The sequence below is a fragment of the Heterodontus francisci genome, chromosome 12 (genome assembly GCF_036365525.1).
Source record: "Heterodontus francisci isolate sHetFra1 chromosome 12, sHetFra1.hap1, whole genome shotgun sequence".
Classification (NCBI taxonomy): Eukaryota; Metazoa; Chordata; class Chondrichthyes; order Heterodontiformes; family Heterodontidae; genus Heterodontus; species Heterodontus francisci.
Window position 1 is genome coordinate 69,963,753 of NC_090382.1, and position 13,291 is coordinate 69,977,043.

The window sequence follows — 13,291 nt, forward strand, 5'->3', positions numbered from 1 at the left end:
GAACTTCTTCCAGCACTGTTGCCAGGTCTTCGGGGCCAGATTCCAAGCACTGATCTCCCTTGTACCTGCTCCCACTCCTTTTGGAGGGTCTGCCTTAAGGGGTTCCTTCCCCCTCCAGAGATATGGCCTCTCTCTTTCTGTCCAGCTACACCACTAATGCCTCCAGCACCACATCAGTGAGCTCAGGAGCCCTCTCTATGCCCTGACGTTCCATTTCCCCTGTTCCGAATTGCAGCAACAGAATTCACCAGCAGCCTCCTGTGATCTAGTGCAGCTTTCCCTTTACGAGGGGAAGACTACCTTTACGAGCTGGAAGATGGTTGCTGGCTCGAACACTGTTAGCCTCGTGCGCTATTAGGCCCCCTGTTGTGCATGCAGCCAGCATGAGTTGAGGTAGGTTGCAGCAATCGGCAGTTGTGGGGTGCATGGAGCACCGGCGGTGCTGTTAATGTAAGGGTGACCATGCTGAAATCGTTCTAATGAGGAGGTAGCACAAAATCTGCATGCCGCCTGCCTCCGTGGCAACAGGCGAAAATAGTGACCTCCGCGCCCAAAAACAGGTGCATGCCAATTTCTAGGCCTTTACCTCTAAGTTCTTCCCAATATTGACAAATGATAATATCCAGTGTTTGGTCTCAGAATGAATCACTGGTAATAAATGTAACAGCCAGAGAGGCTTACAATCTTCTTCAGATGCACGTATTACCTTGATCTTGTGAGATTTTCTATTTTGTGTTTTTGGAGCCAGAATCTTGGACACTAGAAACAATGAAATTCATAGCATCAGTGCAGCTTCAGTTGAATACCAAAAATAAAAAGTTGCAGAAGTAGACTTTTGACTTCTGAAGGACAGAATATCTATAGTTCATATTGTATCTCCAAGCCAAGTCATTGCAGCTGTTCTGTTTACATTGGGCTGAATTTTCCTGGCACATTGGTGATGGACTGGGAGGTGACAGGGCTGGCAAAATGGAGGGGGAGGATAATGGGAGGGGAGCCTGATGTATTTCTGCCACCATGCCATATCGCCAGCTATGGGAAATTTGGTGGCTTAGCTGCCCACCTGGTAGCTAATTGAGCCAAGTAAGTGGTCAATTAAGGGACACTTCCCTCCTCCAAGAGCATCTTGCCCACATTGGGAGGGCCTGTCGCCGTGTGGGGAGTCCACCCAGTGAAACCTGGCACCCTCCTAGAAGGATCCAGTGGGGTCCCACCTTTATGGCCAACAGAGGGCACCCCCCCCCCCCCCCCGCCCACAGCGAAAATGGTCACTTTCACATTAAGAGCTCCGCCAGTGCTCCATGCAGCCCCCCCACCCCCAACCACCGATTGCCACAACCTACCTCAACTCTTTTCGAGGGTGCCCTGCCATTGAGGTGCCCTCTCCCTGGAGCTGCAGCTTCAGCAATGGCCATATTCAGTAGTGGCACTGCTGAGACTGCTCAGCTGCTGGCCCTCTGATTGGGCTGGCAGCTCTTAAGGGCTGGCTGCCATCCTTAATTGGGCAGTGGCCTGCTATTGGCTGCCACTGGCAATACGTCGCCCCGGGTCCCGCCATCTGCCAAAGCAGAGACGCGTCCGGCTTTTGACCCCGGCGACAGGACTTGCCAATACGTGGCAAAATTCAGCCCATTGACTGTTTCACTATTTCACAGGACAACTTTATTTTTAATTTTGATTATTGGAATCATAGAATCATTTAGCTCATCATGTTTACGCCACTTCTTTGAAAAATCTGTCCAATTAATCCCACTCCCCTGCTCTTTCCCCATCGTCCTGCAATTTTTTTCCTTTTCAAGTATTTATCCAATTCTCTTTTGAAGGTATTGTTGAATCTACTTCCACCACCCTTTCAGGCCATGCATTGCAGATCCTAACTTGCTAAGTGAAAACAATTCCTTATCTCACCTCTAGTTATTTGGCAATTATTTTAAATCTGTGTCCTCTGTTACTGGCCCTCCTGCCAGTGGAAACAGTTTCTCTTTATTTACTCTGTCCAAGTCCCTCATAATTTTAACACCTCCATTAAATCTCCCCTTAACTTTCTCTGCTCTAAGGAGAACAATTGAAGTTTAACTAAACACTCTACATTAGCCTCATCCCTGGCATCATTCTAGTAAATCTCCTCTGCACCCTCTCTAAAACCTCCATCCTTCCTAAAGTGTGATGCCCAAAATTGGGCACATTACTAAATGAGAAAAATATTACCAATATAGATATTTTATCAGAATTCTTGTTAGTACTAAAACTTGTATTAAATACCTTAATGTGAAATAGGGTTTATAAAGTCTGTAATATTGTAGATCACAGAATTCATTTATTTATCTGTAGTAATACACAATTGATTGTTTACACATTAAAAAATTACACATTGTATTACACAATTTTTTATTATAAATTATATTAGAGTATGAATACTTTAGATAGTTACATTGGGCATTGAAAGTATATATCCTTATTGTTTATTGCTATTGCGCTTTTCTCTGCATGGTTTTATCGGCTTAATATTAAAATACAATATAAGAGATTCATGCTGGTGATCAAGCACTGGAGAAAACCCTTGTTTGTGTTGATTACCTATTGAGATCCCATTCAGAATTTTCCAAAAAGTGGAGAAAATAACAGATCATACCAATTTTCATTCAATATCTTTGGACTTATTTTATCACATTGGCATTAATGGAAAGCATATTTTTACACCAGACATGGATATAGAAGGAGTCTGCATCACTAGCATTGACTAAGTAAATTTCCATCCCAACAACATACTAAATAACAACAGCGGTCTGTAAATTTGGGCATTCTGGCAGGAGTTGAGCCAGTTCTATATTCTTTTCCCATCAGTAGGAAATATTTTGTCAAACACAACACAAATGAATGTGGGGGAGAACACAATAGGTTTGTAAGCATTTGAAAAGATAGAAATAACTTGCATTCATATAGCATCATCCACATCTTCATATTGTCCCAAAGTGATTCATGATCTTCTTTTGAAGTTAATTGGTGTTATGTGGGCAGTCAGTTTGTGCACAGCGTGGTCCCGTCATTAGCATTTAGATAAATGGCCAGTTAACCTGTTTTGTTGGATTTAAGATTTAAGTTCACAAGCTGGAAATCCGTGTCTCACAAGCTGCATGTAGCTTCCGGTCTGTGATTTGGATATTCCAAAGTGAGCCAATTGAATTGGAACCTGGATTTGAACCATTAAAACTTCTGCCAAAGATAAAAATATAAGTAGATATGGGTAGTGGAGTTTTGGATGAACTGAAATGGAGAATGGGAGCCCAGCAAGAGAGCATTAGAATTGTGGAGTATGGACATGACAAAGGCATGGTTGAAGGTTTTAGGACCAGATTAGACTTAGGCATGGGCATTGTTCAGGAGGTGGAAGTAGGTGGTCTTTGTGATCTAGAGTCTATTTAGTCAAAAACGCAGCTCAGGTTTGAATAGGACATTGAGGTTGTGGTTCAATGTGAGACCGTGGCCAGGAAAGAGGATGGAATTAGTTGTGATGACAAGGAGTTTGTGGTAAGGGTGGAAAGTTGATGGCTTCAGTCTTCTCAATGTTTAACCAGAAAAATTTGTGGCTTATTCAACACAGGATATCAGACAAGCAGTCTGACAGAACAGAGGCAGTGAAGGCCACATAGTAGCAGCTAATATTTTGTCCTTTTCATCCACTGTGAAAACAGATAGGAAGTATTAATTTAACAAGTCTACCATTTCGTTATTGTCCATTATAGTCTTGCTGGCATCTTGCATAGAATAGATCTGTCTTTATCTTTGGCCTCCTTATCACGAGAGACAATGGGTAAGCGCCTGGAGGTGGTCAGTGGTGTGTGGAGCAGCACCTGGAGTGGCTATAAAGGCCAATTCTAGAGTGACAGGCTCTTCCACAGGTGCTGCAGAAAAATTTGTTTGTTGGGGCTGTTACACAGTTGGCTCTCCCCTTGCGCCTCTGTCTTTTTTCCTGCCAACTGCTACGTCTCTTCGACTCGCCACACTTTAGCCCCGCCTTTATGGCTGCCCGCCAGCTCTGGCGAACGCTGGCAACTGACTCCCACGACTTGTGATCAATGTCACAGGACTTCATGCCACGTTTGCAGACGTCTTTAAAGCGGAGACATGGACGGCCGGTGGGTCTGATACCAGTGGCGAGCTCGCTGTACAATGTGTCTTTGGGGATCCTGCCATCTTCCATGCGGCTCACATGGCCAAGCCTGCTCAAGCACCGCTGACTCAGTAGTGTGTATAAGCTGGGAATGTTGGCTGCCTCGAGGACTTCTGTGTTGGAGATACGGTCCTGCCACCTGATGCCAAGTATTCTCCGGAGGCAGCAAAGATGGAATGAATTGAGACATCGCTGTTGGCTGACATACGTTGTCCAGGCCTCACTGCCGTAGAGCAAGGAACTGAGGACACAGGCTTGATACACTCGGACTTTTGTGTTCCATGTCAGTGCGCCATTTTCCCACACTCTCTTGGCCAGTCTGGACATAGCAGTGGAAGCCTTTCCCATGCGCTTGTTGATTTCTGCATCGAGAGACAGGTTACTGGTGATAGTTGAGCCTAGGTAGGTGAACTCTTGAACCACTTCCAGAGCGTGGTCGCCAATATTGTTGGATGGAACATTTCTAACGTACTGTCCCATGATGTTCGTTTTCTTGAGGCTGATGGTTAGGCCAAATTCATTGCAGGCAGCCACAAACCTGTCGATGAGACTCTGCAGGCACTCTTCAGTGTGAGATGTTAAAGCAGCATCGTCAGCAAAGAGGAGTTCCCTGATGAGGACTTTCCGTACTTTGGACTTCGCTCTTAGACGGGCAAGGTTGAACAACCTGCCCCCGATCTTATGTGGAGGAAAATTCCTTCTTCAAAGGACTTGAACGCATGTGAAAGCAGGAGGGAGAAGAAAATCCCAAAAAGTGTGGGTGCGAGAACACAGCCCTGTTTCACGCCACTCAGGATAGGAAAGGGGTCTGATGAGGATCTGTCTTTAATGGGTTACATTTCCCTTCACGCTTTTTAAAATCCTGTGCTGTTAGCTTTCTTATCTCTTGCAAGTTGTTTCTCATATTCCCTTTTTGCACCTCTTATTACTTTCTCTATTTCCTTTTATTCATTTTTCTAGCTCTCCGTCTGGTAGATTTCTAATTTTCCTCACATTTGTGTAAACCTTTGATTTTAATTTGATTCTGTCTTTTACTTCATTTGTAAATTACAATTGCTTAACAATGCAGCCTTTGACTTTAATGAATATTGATTGGTTTTCTATTGTACAAAATACTTCTTTGAATACTTCCCTCTGTCTGTAAATTTACCCATTAATAGTTCAACTCAGTTTACTGCAATCAATTCATTTCTCATCCCTGTGAAATTTGATTTACTTAAGTTTAAAACCTTGCTTTGTGACTCTCCCTCAAAACTAATATCAAATGTAAACATATTAAGGTCACTATTTGCATGATGTTCCCTTCCTGTCAGATTGTTAATTAATTCTGGTTTGGTCCACACCACTAGATCTAGTATTGCCTGTTCTTTTGAAGGGTCACTGACCTAAAACGTTAACTCTGCTTCTCTCTCCACAAATGCTGTCAGACCTGCTGAGTATTTCCTGCATTTCTTGATTTTATTACCTGTTCTTCAGTTGGTTCTAAAACCTAACTAGACTTTAGCTGGTGGGAAAGTCACAGCTTCCCTGCTTGTGTCAGAGTTAAATTTGCGGTTGGGGCCTGATTATGTCATGGGATCCAATGTGCATATTTAAAGGAGGACCCCATTGGCTTAAGGCTTTGGCACTTGTTCAGAAGAACAGTTTAAAATTGAAGATGGAGGGATCTTGTCGAAACATCAACAGATGAGTAACCCATTCGATTTTAGCTGCCCACCCACCCAGTTTCTGGTGAGTTGATGGGGTTAAAACAGACCCCGAAGTCTACTAAGAATGTTGCATCACACTCCTGACTTGTGCCTTGTAGATAGTGGACAGGCTTTGAGGAGTCAGGAAGGAGGTGGATTACTCACCACAGAACTCCCAGTCTCTGACCTGCTCTTGTAGCCACAGTATTTATGTGGCTCATACAGTTTAGTTTCTGGTCAACGGTGTCCCCTGACCCGGGATGTTGATAGTGGGGGATTCAGTGATGGTAATGCCATTGAATGTCATGGGGAGATGGTTAGATTCTGTCCTGTTGGAGATTGTCATTGCCTGGCACTTGTGTAGCGTGAATGTTACTTGCCACTTATCAGCCCAATCCTGGTTGTCCAAGTCTTGCTGCATTTCTGCACGGACTGCTTCGGTGTCTGAGGAGTTGCGAATGGTACTGAACATTGTACAATCATTAGCAAACATCCCCACTTCTGACCTTATGATCAAGGGAAGGTCATTGATGAAGCATTTGAACATGGTTGGGCTTTGGGTACTACCCTGAGGAACTCCTGCAACAATGTCCTGAGGCTGAGATGATTGACCTCCAGAAACCACAAACATCTTCTTTTGTGCTAGTTATGACTCTAACCAGTGGAGAGTTTCCCCCCGATTCCCATTGACTTCAACTTAGCTAAGGCTCCTTCATGCCACACTTGGTCAAATGCTGCCTTGATATCAAGGGAAATCACTCTCATCTCACCTCTTGAGTTCAGCTCTTTTGTCCATGTTTGCACCAAGGCTGTAATGAGATCAGGAGCTGAGTGGCCTGGAAGAACCCAAACTGAACATCAGTGAGCAGGTTGTTGCTATTTAAGTGGCACTTGATAGCACTGTCAATGACACCTTTCATCATTTGCTGATGCTTGAGAGTAGAGTAATGCAGCAGTAATTAGCCAGATTGGATTTGTCCTGCTTTTTGTGGATAGGACATACCTGGGCAATTTTCTGCATTGTCGGGTCGATACCAGTATTGTAGCTGTGCTACAACAGCTTGACGAGGGGAGCAGCTACATCTGCAGCATAGGTCTTCAGTACTATAGCCGGGATGTTGTCAGAACCCGTAGTCTTTGCAATTACAGTGCCTCAGCCGTTTTTTGATATCACGTGGAGTGAATTAAATTGTCTGAAGATTGGCACCTGTGATGCCGGGGACTTCAAGAGGAGGCTTGATGGACACAATGGGCCAAATGGCCTCATTCTGTGCAGTAAATGTCTATGATTCTAAGACATATTCAACAAACATGAAAGTCCAGATCAAAACTGTTTCAGCTCTAGCATTAATATGAAAGAACGTCAACAAGCAAAACAGCACTAGTTGTTCCCCAACCCCTTTCTTCAATTAAATGAAAAGATGGATTTCTGTAGAAACAGTTTGATGATTTTATCTGGAAACGTAGGAGAGTTGTATTCTTAATAGATAAGTCTAATAGTCTATTCACATTTTCATTCATCTTTCATTTGTAAATGCTGCCAAATAGAGATATCATCAGCTAAATGGAGATATCATACACCACAAAAGGGGGACATTCTGCCCTTCATGTCTGTACCAGCACTTTGCTATAAAAACCCAAAACTAATTCCACTATCTTGCTCACTTCCTAGCCCTGTATCTTCCTATGCTTTAAATATTTCCACTTTTCCCTTAAAGGATGCAATGGTCCCCATTTCGACTATTCAATATTGTACTGATGCTTCGTCTTTTATGGAGCTTATAACTGATATGATTGTAAATATAATCAGGAGTTAAGTTATTGTTTTCTAGGGTAAGGTGGCTGGAAGAATCCAGGTGCATTGGCAGAGAAGTGAAAAACAATGTACAGTGTGACCGAAACCACACCTGCCAAATAGGAACATATTAAGTTTGTCAAATGGAGCACTATTTGAACTTTAACTGGACATGGAACATAATTTGTTCAAAAAGACCACAGAGCTGAATGGCAGAAAACATGGCTGCATATTTGCATTTTGAGAGACAGTTGCATAGACAGACAATGGGAGTGCTCCCTGATTCAATTAGCGAGATAGGTTTTGTCAATAGTGATGATCAAAAGACATTGAGAGCCATTGAGTGTGTAAGAGCCAGCACTCCCCCCTACCCCCCCACCACAACCGAGTGTATCTAGTAAGCTTTGAAGAATCAACAACCCTTGCAGGCGATGCTGTTTCAAACAAAGAGCTGGTCATATGACTAATCTGCTGGCCAACCTGGGAATTGTTGAATTGTGCCTCACAAAGAGGTTTGGGGCAGACCGCAATTGAACTTCAAGAAGAAAGCACCCCTCTCTGTTTCTCTCTCCAGCAAAGTTCCAGTGACCCACAGAAGCAGCTTAAGAGGACTTTGTCAGCCTTCTGGTACCAGAGAAACAAGTTTGAGAGTGTGCACTGGGCCCCAATGAGAACTGTAAGACTTAACTCCAATCAAGGTCTTTACATCCAAACCAAAGACAGTAACTGAATTCCATTTCCTATTCCACCCCCCCCCCCCTTTATTCTTTCTCCCTCTCTGTATCTATTTGTGTGTGTGTGTTTATCGCAAATGCATGCTAGCGTGATTGCGTCACGTACTTTTGAGTAACTTTAACTGAGTTAAGGCTAATAAACATACAATTTCTTTTTTAAACCTAAGGAAGCCTGCCTGATTGGTTCATTTATAATTCCAATTAGAGAGCAGTGAGCAAGGACTCACTGAAGTGAAGCTAAAAACACTGTGTTTTAAAAGTTAAACCCCGTTACGGCCAAACCAGGAAAGGGCCAAGAGGGGAGACCCCTTTCTCACCCGGTCATTACAACAGTCAAAATATACTAATTTGATCTGTGCTAGAGGAATTAATTTTCAACTTACTTCTGGAAAAATTTGTCCAAGCAAAATCTGAAGTTTTACTTTCAGCCCCTTTGCAAACAGGTCAGTAAATAAAAATAATGAACATAGGCTAGTTTGTGATTGCAGCAGGATTCATGAGTTCAGGTCATAACCATGCGACAACCCTACCATTAAACAAACAGGAATCGCCATAATAGGTGATTTTTCAAAGTACTAAGTGATTTCATATATGATAGAAATGAAAGAGGAACACAATCCTTCCACTTTACACTCGGTAGAAATGAATGGAACTGAAAATACAAAAGTGCACTACACCGATATCATACATATATAAATCCTTCAGAAAAGCCAAAATATCATTTGGAAATATGGCAATACTGTGCTAAAAATGCACATAAATGGGAGCAATTGATGTTATTCATGAAATATTAACTTTTTAAATATATTGATGCTTAAAGCATGAAATTTGTCATGTAAATCATTTGACAGACCCTGATAACACAACTACATGTCTAACCAGCACATTTTATTCAAGCCAGTAATTGCACTTATTAAATATTACTTGTAAAATATTTCACGTGTCTAGCTGTTAAGAGAACTGCTAACTCAATCCTATTAATATTCATGATTTGCATAAGTAATTCCATATTGCATTTATGATTTATCATTTCTATGTTTATCCCTCTGCTAAGTATATTTTTGATGCCAAATCTTATTTTTCTAACACTAGGTAATCAAAAATAAGGTAGATAAGCTTCAAGAATAATTAAAGGTGATAGTCCCTGCCTTGCTTTATGCTGGAGAACAGAATCCTGATCACAAGTATAAAGACAGCTTGAGGATATGCAAAATAGCAGAGGAATAGAGAGCTGCCTGCAATTTTTAAAACTCTTTTATAGTCGTTCAATATTTGCCTTGATTCTATGGAGAGAAGAGTTTACGTTTTGTGTATGAATCCTTTTCTGCACCTAAAATATAAGCTTGACTGTTCCTTCCACAAATGCTGACTGACCTGTTGTTTCCAGCACTTTCTATTTTAGCTTCAGGTTTCAGTATCTGCAATCTTTTGCTTTCATATGCCTTAGTTTCTATTGCCTGGAATTAAAACTCCTGACAATCAGATTTAAATTAGACAGTACTATGAAACACTATTGATCCTTCGTTTATAGAAAAATGCTGCATTCTACAATAACATATGGATCTAAAGGTTATTCAAATTCCTATCTCATCACTAGATTCAGCATGTATCAGTTGCTATTTTAAATTTCAATTTGCAAGTGCCTTAAGGCTGTTATCGGAGCCAAATACTCCCAAGGAAATAGATGTTGATTGGATGTATGTATTTCTCAAGTTTTTCTCATACCAAGATAAATTACGTTAAGACAGAAAACATTCCCTTCTGTTAAGACAGAAAACATTTGCTTCTCTAAGGTATTTATAGCAAACTGAGAAATATACTTTTTCCTTATAATTGTCACTGTAGTTAATAGACTATGTTGACAGTTTTTTGTAACCTACAAATCAACATTTGATTAGTTTTATGATGGTTGTCATAATCATAAAGCTGGATTCTTGTTTTTATATACACCTACCTAAACAAAGGTACTGATATTTAGTCTGAAGTAATTGTTTAATGGACTCCGAGCTCAGTGAATGAGTCATCTGATTATATTTCTCGTAATGAGATCTGAGTATGTGCAGATGTCTGCTGAAGGGAATAGCCGTGTTAAACTGTAATCAAACAGACACATGAGGCTCATTTAAAGATCTTTATTTAGGCCATTTGCTCTGGGTGAACACTCTGATATATTCTTACCAATCTTAAATACAATTCCTAAATGTTTTTAGAGGAAAAAGTACTATTAAACTATATTGGTGTTCACGAAATGATCAGGATAATTCTCGCAATGTTAAACTCACTCATTTTCACTTCATCCGCTATCACAGTTTGCTGTATGTCTGGCATTCAAAGGTGTTAAAGCAACTGAAATATTGATTATTCCTAACAACTGCTATCTTTAGCACAGAAAATCAGATACCATTTTGTGGACAGCTCCTGAATTCATCTGCTCTGTCGAAGTCTATCCCAGCCATTGAAAGTCGTGCTCCGGCATAATCTGTTTCCAATTGCCTTTCACTCTGTAATTGTGCCGGGTATGTGTGTGCGAGACAGCCATTGTGAAGCAACCTTTGCCCTTAAGGCATAAGCTAATTTGAATGCATGCTTCAGTAGTACGGCAGATACTGAGGGAGTGTATGTGGATTCTCGGTTGATGTTTGTGTGGAATAATTGCACCTGCCTTCAAAATCCAGTGAGTAGCACAAAGCTATGGACTATTCAACGGCGCGATCTCTTTGTCAGCTACGGAACGGTCGGTTGTCCTTTCAGCACCCACCATGTGAATATTCCTGCTTCAAGGCTATGTGCAATAGGCTAGAGGAGCAGCCCTGAGCTTAACCCTCCCTCATGGTATCCTGTTTCAGAGATCTGCCTCACTGCTCACACAGCTCAGCTGTCTCGTATAGGTGTGTTTGCTTATTCCTTCTTCCGCAAATTTGAGCTGCTTCTACTTCCATTGTATTAGTAAGCCATTTTAGGCACTGCTGGAAGATTGTGAGGATGTGATTAAAGTGCTAAATGTGCAACAGCAAGGTGAAGAATTTGTACCTAAAGACTTTCAACATTAAACAGCGTGCGTCCTTAATAGGTGAAAGCATTACTTCGAGTGGAGCATTCTGTTCACGGAAGACTAATCCGTAGGATTTGTTGATTGCAGGTACAGCTAAAGCCGACTTTATTAACTTTTATCATTATGGACATGACTGTGATAAGAAAGAGTTTAAAGTGGAACATTAGAGCACGGAATGGTTAAGTCACAGCAGTTGCTGTAATAGCTTTGGTTGTAATAATTGTCCTGCTTGTAGAGTATGTGAAATATGTTGTTACAGGAAGAAATTTTGACTGGGTTCCAACAAGAACTGGAACTGTAGGATGCCTTTGTTGGTAGTCTGAATGTTGATTTACTATTAACTGGGTGACTGCAAGTTGCCAGTAAATTCATCCAGTGACCTGTTCCTGTTCTAATTTTCTGCCTTTTTATGTTTTTGTGTCCTCTTGCTTCCCTTGTACAGTTACAATTAAAACTTGTTTACGGTTAAAGCTCAACGCTTGTTCTGTTTTGTGTTGTACTTTGCTGTTATTTTTTTGGCACAAGTAAAAGCAGTAAATTTCGGATACAGTTTATTTCTGAAGGTGTCAATCTGTATACTGTTGGTACTACACATTTCGGATAATTGTCCTTTTACAAAGCATTCAGTTACAGCCTTGGTTTCTAATCAGCTTCAATCAATGTAATCTATGTTCAAAATAAGTAAAAGGATATAAAGAGTAGATCAATAAATATATATTCATAACAGCAACTAACATGGATCTGCTACTTCATCCCTGAATGTGATATTTTTGAATTATGGGTATCATCTTGTACTTTTATAATGGAATAACTGAGCTTCATGTTAGAACCAAAAAATGCCTTCCTTTTTGTGATTCATTCAGATCAGCGTATTTGTTGCAACCATGTGCAAAATGCAAGGGGGAGGGACTGTGACTGTTCAGCTGCAAGGCATTTTTGTAGCCACTGAACACAAATAAATATCTTTCCAAACAAAATTCATCTCTTGATAGAACAACAAAGTATGTAGACTATTGAAATCCTTGAGAGAGAAATGTGTAGAGGGATAATAAGGATGAAAGCTAGCATAAAGGAAAGTAGTCAATGGTCACTATGGAGATTTAGGTCAAAGGGTGCTGGAATTTGCTATTGAATTTACTCACGCAGCAACCTCTTAAGATGCAGACACTCCAGATTTTGAGGATTCCAAGATGAGAACTGATCTATTGATTTTATTGGGCAAACCTGTGTGCTGTGGTCAACAGTCAACTGGAATTGAATTATACACTATTGTCAATAATGTAAAATGTTCAGTAGGATCTTCACGTTTTTCCCTTGTCTTTATTTCAAATGTGTAGCATTATGATAACATGCTGTGAAGTTGTTTTATGCCAGTATAATATTTTGCCCATTACAGCATATAAAGGACTCTTAATGGGATAATTGCAAGGCTCAGTTAAATATTGTTGAATCAATTATATCAGATCTTTACTTTTAATATGCAAAAGAAAGTTCTTATCTGAACATTTTAACAATACTAGAGTGGAAAATAATTCACATAATGTTAATTTCTTCTTCTTTGGCCTCCTTGTCTCGAGAGACAATGGGTAAGCGCCTGGAGGTGGTCAGTGGTTTGTGGAGCAGCGCCTGGAGTGGCTATAAAGGCCAATATTCTGGACTTATAACCCGTAACTGCTGCCTTCCGTGTTGTTTCGGTCGCTGTGAGGCGACTATGGAGTCACCTCTCCATGGCAATTTATTTTCATCTAAAATGCATAGTGAGGAGTTGTTAACTGGGAGATTTGATGACAGCTCCCATTATCAGATAGTTGACTGGACTTAAGCCATTTTCTGATGTACACCCACAAGAGC

At 41.0% G+C, this 13,291-nt stretch overlaps 1 protein-coding gene across 8 annotated transcripts in view; it reads left to right on the forward strand.

The window, feature by feature from the left end:
- The window catches only part of LOC137375910 (ras-GEF domain-containing family member 1C-like), a 189,392-nt gene that overhangs the window by 71,029 nt on the left and 105,072 nt on the right, over positions 1-13,291 (forward strand). For 5 of the 8 annotated variants that reach the window (XR_010976093.1, XM_068043585.1, XM_068043584.1 and 2 more), the window contains exon 1: positions 11,287-11,527. The exons of 1 other annotated variant lie outside the window; for it this stretch is intronic. The gene's annotated coding sequence lies outside the window, so the exon portion shown is untranslated. 2 more of the 8 variants (XM_068043589.1, XM_068043587.1) reach the window with 2 other exon arrangements.